We start from the raw sequence: 9,363 nt of genomic DNA, 5'->3' as shown, positions 1-9,363 counted from the left end.
CATGCAGCAAAGCTGACACAGTTATGATAAATTCACATCTAAAAATGTATCTGTAAGTGTAGTTGGGCAGTGCCCCAAATGTCTGGTTTAGTTCCTGGTGCCCGGCAGGACTGGCATTTTGGGATGGGAGCTTGGAGCATGTCAGAAGTGTGTCAGCTCAGGCAGGGTGCCCCCATCTTAGGATGGGACAAAGCATGCTGTGAAAGGAGATTGCTTTCTTTACCGACCATAAAATGCATTTAAGTGCCTTCCTCAAAGGGGTCTTTTGTCGGTTTTTATCACCTCTGTTCCTTTACTTTTCCAGCCTTTTGTCTGCAGACAGGCAAGGCCTCTGGCTGCAGCTACTCCAGTGTATCAGCTGCTCTGCTATAGTACAATCATTTAGTTTAGCGACTGCCTAACCAGGCTAGTGTGGAACATACTTGGCACAGCTTGTTGGCAAGCCTGGACACACAGGACTTCACAGACATACTTAAAGAAAGAGACATGTTTATTGTCCCAGATCCAGCACTCACAAGTTGTATATAGACATTTGTATACATATATATGTAGTCATTCCATTCATATATAGTGGCTACAAACTCACAGTAGAATAGGTAAGAAGTGAAAGACCACTCCTGGGGATACGTGTGTCTGTGCTTTCAGGAGGCTGAGATATGGCAGTGAAAAGAGCTATGTAAAAACAAGTGATGGAGGTTGTGAGGTCAGCACTGAAAAAAGTTAAAAATGAGAATGGGGTCACTGGAAAGGAATAAAAGGTGGGAGAGCAAAGGAGGCAGGAAGGCTTAACATCACAGGCTGGGGAGAAGACACCATTGCAGGGACAAAGGAAGAGTGCTACCACATCTCACAATCCTTTCTCTGAAAACTCCCACCTCACCCCCCGCGTCAACCAACACAGAAAGGAAGATGAGAAGTCACTTTTACTTCTTTTTCCAGACAGGCAAAAGAAGTGTCTGATGCTTTATAGCTTCTTGTTATTTCTCATCTTTTATTCCCATAACCACAAGCCTTCCCCTTTTAACATTAGGTTTAAATACATTGCTAAAAATCTTGAACTCTATATAATAAATTTTGGTCATTGACATTATTCACTGCTATATTGTGAATATTATTCAAGATGCTATATTATAAATATTGCCCAAGATGTAAGTATACCAGCAGGGCTAACTCAATGCCAGCAGTGTCACGGCTGCTACAAATTGAGAGAGAGCAGCTTAAATCAATACAGTACTAAACAGACCACATTCCACTTTAATAATTACATTAGACTGTTGAATTTAGAATGTTATTTTAGTGACATTGGCCCTTTGAATATGAGATCATGTCTGATAACTTCATTTAACTTTATTTAGTTTACTCTGTTCAAGAAGAGTCACAATAGGGATGTAGTCTCCAGGACAGCTGTTAAGAGACTAATATTTATTTCCTGGGTACAGTTACTTGACAGAGGATAGACTTACAGAAGAGTAATACCAATGTTTAAGGTTAGGGGTCAGTGTGCATTAATTCTAGGAGTTTCATCCTTTTATACTTCCTCCCTCTTTAAGTATCAAATGCAAATGAAATATACAGCTATTAAAAATACCAGGTTCAGAATTAATCGCAAGGAAAGAGAGAGATCTAACAAAGAGAACAGGAGTGAATCAAAAGAGAAGAGATTATTCTTCCCTTTATTCAGTACTGGAGCTTGATGGCATGCAGACCAACAATTGCTTCATGTCTTCAGGGTACTATTTTCACGGCTGCTGAATTGGGTCTGTCCTTGGGATCCCCTTGGATACAGCTGGTGGCTGCAGCTGCCAGCAGCTGCCTGAGCAGACTGTGGCTTGAGCACCACAGCAAGGCCAGGAGCAAGCCCTGAGGAACAGAGGGCTGCTGTTCTCAAACAAGTGTGTTTTTATCTAACCTCCTGTCCCCAAGTTGTGTTTCCAGCATACAAGCTTGGCTCAGAGAGCTTTGCTTGGAAGGTATATTTTTTGCTGTTGCTGCCACTTCCTCTGTTGCATGACCATTTCCATCACGCATAGCTTCAGTAGTTACTTTGCCATGTTCCATCAAACCTGTGGGTGGGACAGCACAGGAAATGATCTGGAGCTTTAATTGATGGCCCTGCCTTTAAACCCATCCAGGTGTCTGTGTGTGTGTCTGTATTCTTCTCCTTTGCTGATCCCCCCTTCCTTTTTTAATTTTTTTTTTGGGGAGGAGAGGGATATTCTTCAGAGAGGCCATGGCATTAGGGAGGATGCATTATCTTCAAGCACTGCTGTTGCTGTTAGCTGTGCAGACTCCTAAGAGATCAGCTGAGGCTCCCACTGTTTATATCTGAAATGCACCAGGAGGCAAATAGAGCTTGCACAGTTCAATGGCAGATGTTGTTATCATGTCTGGGGGTACATTCCTGGTGGTCATATTAAAAAACAACAGCTAAAGTGGATTTCTTTCTTATCACCACTTCCCTTTCTGTTCTGTAGACACCTGGAAGAAAAGGGCACCTGCTTGATCACTAGGTATTAACTGATGAAAATAAGGATTATACTTGAAAGAGTGTGACTGTATTTCAGTAGCTTCTGTTTGATTACAAGTCTTGAGAAACTACACTGTATGCAACATACATTGGAAGAAAACAGAGAGTCCACCTTAGGCAGGTTATTAGCTTACATTGAATGGAGATAGTATCTGCTGTTTTCTTCATTTTGGCAGTGTTTGCTTTCACATCAGCACTTTAAGAAACACCCAGTTCCAAGAAGCTGGAAGAATATAGAGAAAAACTTTATTTTTACTCCAACCGTATTTTTACGTCAACTTTTCAGTGCCTATTGTTTGAGTGAGCATAAACTTCACAATGCCATCTAAAAATAATCCCATAGACACTTTTTACTACCAAGAAATAAATTCATCTATTTAGTGCAGGAAAAGCACATCAACTATTATTCTTACTGATCTCACCAGTAAGAATAAAACTAAACTTAGCTGGTTTTGAGGTATTTTTCCTTTCCAGTCTTTTTCTCACAAGTTCTCCCCTGTTCTCTCCCCAGATCACCAGCTTTATCACCAGACTGTTCTGCAAACTTAACCAAAAGTGAAAGCATAACCTTTTCACACCCCAAGATATTATGGGCTGAAGTGAAAGAAACAGGTTGCCCGTGACCTTTCCTTACAATATAATGAACCAGAAGGTTCTTAGTGGAGTCACTGGGTTCTCAGACTTCAGGCATGCTGGAGAGGAAAAGCAAGTCACTGTTAAGTGTCAAACTCATCTCTCCAAAACCCAAAAAGTAATAGTGGATGTGTCAGCAACTGCATAAGAATAAGAGGAATCTTAAAGATTAGCATATGTAATCAATATGTCACTTTATGAGGGAGTGCTCTAATCCCTATGTTGCAAGAGGCACGCATAACTTCTTTTGGAAGAAAGGTGAGCTGATGCACTGTGCACTTATTGATAACCTAAAAGCCTAAAGACACACTTCAGGCTGTATATCCCAGTTGCAAAGAGGATGCATTTAGGCTCTGAGCCAGGTACACTCTACAGCACTCCTGATTTCACAGCTGAGCTCCTGACAGAAGCTTGCGGTGCTCCCTTCTGGGGTGTGCACCCAGATTTTTCCCATGGAAGTAAGCACATGGCCTAGGGAAATGGGATGGTGTGTGTTAAAGTCTAAACAGGACAAAGATGGGATGCCTTTGAGACGTGCACCTAGACTCAGGACCTAGGAAGTACTTCCACATGTCATAATTTAGACACAGCTGAAGGTACCTAATGGGTGAAAATTCATGTCGCATGCACTTCAAAAATGTTCTTTCACATTACTTATTTGATTACTTATCCAGGCAGTTTCTGAACAAGCCATTTAAATGCCTGCAGAATATCCACTCTGGAAGCCATCCCTTTCTTCAGCTTTTACTTGGCCTTATAATTTAGATAATACAATAAATACTGTAATTCTGTCTGCCACTTCATTTTCTGCATGATTTTCAGTACACTGCTTTTGATTAATTTAAAACCCAGTGTCTCTGCTCCTGCTTTGTCCTTGCAAACAGACATTCCAGATCCAGAAACAGTTAAATTTAGTAAACATTTAATGCTCATCTCCTGTATAATTTAAAATGACACACTGACCTAATTAGCTTTTTGGCATCGCAAACACTCTCAGCCTAGGGAGGATGGCAGTTCTGTGGCAGTAATAGGAACCAGACATTTCTTGTATTGTTTTCAGCATCTCGAATAGGACAGTTAAGAGACTCCAACAATGGCAGTTTGGATGAAGAAGTAAGATTAAATTGGACTAAAAGTCTATCGGCAATATCAATTTAGGAACCCGAATTCACGAAGCAAATGTCTTTACTTAGTTTAGGTTAACTGATACAAGTTTAGCATGGTAGGAGTAAAAGTAAAGATCCTCTGGTTTTCTTTGGTTTTTGTGTTTTTGTTTTTCAACAGCTGTATGATATTTAAAGGCCTCAATTTTTTTAATATATTAGATACAATGTTTCATAGAATTCATCTTCTAAAATTACTTAGAGATCTGAAGTTAACATATCCATAATTTATCAACTTCTAATAACAAAGCCCTTTGGAAACATAATTTTAACTTAGATATATGGGGAATTTATAAAGCGCTTCATTTTACTTACGTTCACAAAAGAACCCATGCTATCTTGAGTTCTGAACAGTGAGTGGAAACTGTTCCTTGACACAGAATTGTTCAGTGAGTGGATAACAAACTGTTTAAAACCTGCAACTTGTGTCTCTTTACTCTGTATGAGGCACGCAGCTGGCAAATACACAGCACAATAAGACACAAGACCTGTAGTTATATCAGCACCGGCTTACCTCTGTGGCTGTAGACACCTGTGACATGTGTCCTTTCTGCCGTCATCATAGCGCCAGAGGAAGGGCATGCCAGGAGCGACCCTGGTGGTGCGCTGCTCTATCCCAGGACAGGCTAATGTTTAATTATATTTGTTTAATTTGCCTTTAAGACCTTCAGTGATGAAACTTCCACAGTCTCTCTACGGTCCCTGACTACTGCACCCTGAGCTCAGAGCACCTGCATGAAGCTTTGCTAAGGTACTTGCTGGTGGGCAGGTCTGCAGTATCCCCAGGCTCGCTCCTGGATGTTAAGGCAAAGCTGTCTGGAACCCATGCTGAAATGTTGGTCAGGCCCTGCTCCTGTTTGCGGCTTCACCTCAGAGCGTCATAACCAGCAGGCACAGCTAGTCGCCAGCACAGCCTGAGGCCCAAGCTCAACCAGCAAGGTAGAGGGACTTATTGCTGGGAGGGACTGCAAACAAAACTGTGAAGGCCTACTGATTAAGAAACTGATGTTAAAAGCAATAAAGGCTTGTATACGGAAAGGTGGTGGAGTTTCAGTCTAAACCTAGCATCCGTGCATGACAAAAACTTTCATAATTCTGTCCCCAGATCCCGTATGTCCAAGACCAGCCTTGCTGAAGAATTGACTGTCGTTACTACCACGAGCTTTAGATAAGGGAGAGAGGCAGCAAAGTGGCTGAATTCTGCAAAGTTTTAATCACCCACCAAACATTTGATAGGCAGGGAGGCATTAGGGTTGAAGATCAGTGTCTTTAGGCAAAACATTTAAGGACCACTGGAAAAAAGCTGGGGAATGGTATATACTTCAGCAGAAACCAGGAGGAAAGAAGTGCAAATGTCATCAGTCACAGAAAGCATGTTACTATTGTCTGAATTTGGAAGGGGGTTAGTAAATGCATGTGATACAGGGAAGTTAGCAGTGGCACTCAAATGATCAGAGAAACAGAAGAGAGAGAAATCTCCAGAAAGTCTTTCTAGCAGATACTTGTAATTACTGGTATTACAGTACTGGTCAAAGCTGTTCGCTTGTTTACAATTCAGGAAGATTGGTGTGTTGCTGTCAGTACAAGAGAATGAGAATAAAACACTTTAGCTTGTTTCACAGAGAGAGAAAATGTCTCTCACAATGATAAGAAAGAGTTTTCAAGAGTGGTCAGCTCAAACCTGGTTTGCTGCCAATTAAGCTAATGGTAATCAGCTTGATGCTCATGCTAATTACTGAGGAAAGGATGAGAGGAAGGAGTCATCCCTGCCTTGGACACTGCTGATGAGAAGTTTTCAGTTGTGCTGCTCTCAGTGATAATACACTGTGCTGAGAGGGTATTTAATTTCTCTCCCCTTTCTTTTGCTGAAAGAAATAATTAAAGGTAGAAGCAGTCCATGACTACATTTAGCCAAGGAGATCTGGAGAGCAGCTGACCAGCTCATTCCACAACTGTGCTGGTTTTCAGTCCGGAATTTTGACAGTGAAATGATTTCCAGTAACATTTCTCCTTGGCCAGGGCAGTTTCTCACCCTGAGCTAAGGAAGGTGTAATGCCAAAAGGCTCTGGTTCTGTATAAGTCCCTGGTGGGGAGGAGTGCTGAGGCATATTAAGTTTGCTGCCTGATCACAAAGAAAGTACTCCATAGCTGACTCCATGCTCCATGTCCCTTCAGTGTCCTGGCACCCGTCGTGTTGGAACTTAGTCTAAAAATAAGAAAACATGTTGTGACCCAGGCCAGGGCACTCTGTTGAGAGATCGTATGTCTTAGTTTGGAAAAGAGCATTTAATATCACAGTCTGGCACTTCATCGTGGCTTCTTGTTAAGTGCAATGGATTCAGGTAAAAAGGTCAAGAGTGCTGACATGCAATATATTAAGAAAGAGTTTAGCAAACCATTTGATGAGTGGAAGATCTAAGAAGCATACTATTATTATTTCCTCCAACAAACAGTGATGCTACAAAGGCTTTTTAACTTACGATTTAAGCGTGCCAGGAGAGTACTTCTACCCAAAGAAATGGGACATAATTTTGCGGTTGTGACTCCCGGGATCAGAGAGGGAGCAGTGCAGCCAGCCACCGTGGTCAGTAACTGACGACTATTTCTCGCAGTCGGGTCCTAAAGACTTTCGTCTCTGCAGAAAAGAAGCGAAGCTACATTTTGGAGCTCCCTCTGCTGGTTATACATCAGGTTTCACCCACAACTGCTTGCTCTTCTCTCCGACTGCTCATTGTCACTTAAACAATTCATTTAAAGTGATGTTGTAAATAAAAGATGTTACATTGCTTATCAGAGCATGTGTCTGTGATAGTTGATATTGCATTGGAGAAAAATCTGGCATTTCTCTAACAAGGAGAGAAAATGTTTCCTCTTCTAAATATAGTTTCATGCGTAGTGCATGCATGGAAGCATTTCATGGAAGCATATGTCCCTATTTCTCCTTTCTTCCCTGAACTCCTAATAGGTGTGCACTCATGTTCCGTGACTAATATATGTCAGTCTGCCTTACTAAGTATAGATAAAGTAAACCAAGGAGAAGACACTGTGAAAATGCCGTGTGAAATAGTGCAAGCACACACCACCAAGAAACTAGGTTTTATACACCTTTATACAGCTTATTTAACTAAGTATTATCTGGTCTAAAACTTCCCTCACTTTCATTCAAAGTATTTCCTTCTTGCCGTGTACGTAAATGGCACTACAGAGTTTCAGAGTTCACTGCACTAAGCTGAAACCAGGCTCAACATGCCACACAACACAATCACACGGGTACTTCAGGTGCACGTGTTAAAAACACCAACCAACCAAATGAGAGAAAACGCAGACATCAGAAACAGCGTATGTCCAAGGGACTGCTCAAGTGTCTTTGTCTTCATTACCTTCAAAGGGAGCTCAGGGGTTGGGGGCAGGGAGGGGGGTGGTATCAATATTCTTACTTGATTTATAACTTTAGGGCTGTTAATACAAATTATCAGAGATTAAAATGAACCTCTCCATTTTGATAGGCAGCAGCTTATCACCTGCTGCCTTGCACCAGGCATACTATCCACAGGTGAGTTTGCAGAATAGCTCCAAAGAGCATGGGATCAAATCTGAGACTCAAGCCCTTCTGGGGCATACTTTTGCTATGCATGCAACAACCCTCCCTGCAAAAACCAGTTTTCTACTCTGACCTTTTTTTTTTTTTTTTTTTTTTGTAATTAAGACAAAATAGTTCTAAAGGATAAAACTTCATTATGCTCAAGTATTTTCTGAATGGATTCAAAGGGTCTGAAAATAGCTTATAGAACTTTTCTTGTTTTGTTGTAGTTAACCTGTAGTTAAAACTGTAGGTTTTGCAGTTAAGCAGCAATACATTCCAACTAACCTGAGGTCCGCACATCAAATTGTAGCCTATAAAAAAATGTAACAGAGGAGGTATACAGCCCTCAATGAGGCTGTCAAAATACTAATGGGAGAGCCATAATGTAGTTACAGGAACAGCTGACTAAATCAAGATAGCACTTAACAGGAGAACATCATTTCAAATCTAACGATTACGTTAGATTACATCATCATTCCAGTGACACCACTGAGAGGTGATTGGATATGGAACTTTAACTTTCAACTTTTGAGCAATTTAATTTATATTTTTAAATCATTAATATAGGGGAAAACCCCCACTTCTATTTTCTGTGTTCACTGAGAGAACAGTATATTTTTAGTTCCATTTGCTTCAAGAAAAGGTTTCTTTGAAAAGATTAGAGGGCTACTTAGTTCTGAATATTGATAGAAGGATAATGGGCCCATAAATATATGCTGCTGAGCTGAATCTTGTAAAAGTGATTAGAAAATTATCCACTGAAGTCACTGAAATATGCCTTCTGATTATTGCAGAAGCTGGAATGACCTACTAGTGGTTTTAAAGTTTTCAATCTTCCTAATATTTTATGGTATATTTAAAATTATTTTGGCTTGGGTCTTTGTTATTTATTTAAGCAAGGCAGAGATCTTTCAGTGGTGCTGTTGATCTCTAGCTATATAGCGGGGCAGAGCTGACAGTCACAAATATTCAGGAAGTATAAACCAGACACCATAAAAAGTATTCTTTTCAGAAAAAAGTTAACTTGCCATAGTTGAGCGGGGGGGTTATCCTGCCTCTAAATACAAAAGCAGACTCTTCCAGCTTTTCCTGTAGTTTTAGCTTTCACATTTAATATTTCTGAAGTTTCCCATGGTCATAACTAGCTCTAGGTGTTTCCAAGATGAAAGCCAAGGCTGCTTGCCTAAGTATAGTACCTGTGAGAAAACAGTCCAGCTGCAGCCAGGCTGCACTGCTATAGTCCTCAGCACACATCTGTCCCACCTGCTTACTTGACAGCACAGGGTGGGTCCAAATCCACGGGCTGGGCTGGAGCACATGCCTTATTGCTTCTGCTGATGTGTGAGTGACTATGTCAGCTGGCATCCCCTGCTGCTTTGGGTTCCTCTCCACTGTGGGATGCTCACCCTGATGAATTTTAGAGATGTTAGTGGGTACTGCTCTCTCCAGTCAGCCTT

General features: G+C 41.1%; 1 long non-coding RNA gene across 1 annotated transcript; it reads right to left on the bottom strand.

The window, feature by feature from the left end:
* Positions 1-639: 639 nt before the first annotated feature.
* Positions 640-9,126, bottom strand: LOC136014343 (uncharacterized). Its single transcript, XR_010612648.1, has 5 exons — positions 8,962-9,126; positions 6,804-6,958; positions 4,838-6,529; positions 2,662-2,750; positions 640-2,478 (listed from the first exon to the last, which is right to left on the bottom strand). It is a non-coding gene; the product is annotated as an uncharacterized LOC136014343 (long non-coding RNA).
* Positions 9,127-9,363: the final 237 nt, after the last annotated feature.

Source organism: Lathamus discolor, chromosome 5 (genome assembly GCF_037157495.1).
Source record: "Lathamus discolor isolate bLatDis1 chromosome 5, bLatDis1.hap1, whole genome shotgun sequence".
In the NCBI taxonomy this organism is placed as follows: Eukaryota; Metazoa; Chordata; class Aves; order Psittaciformes; family Psittacidae; genus Lathamus; species Lathamus discolor.
Note: the sequence above shows the minus strand (reverse complement) of the source record. Positions and strands in the feature narration are given on the sequence as shown.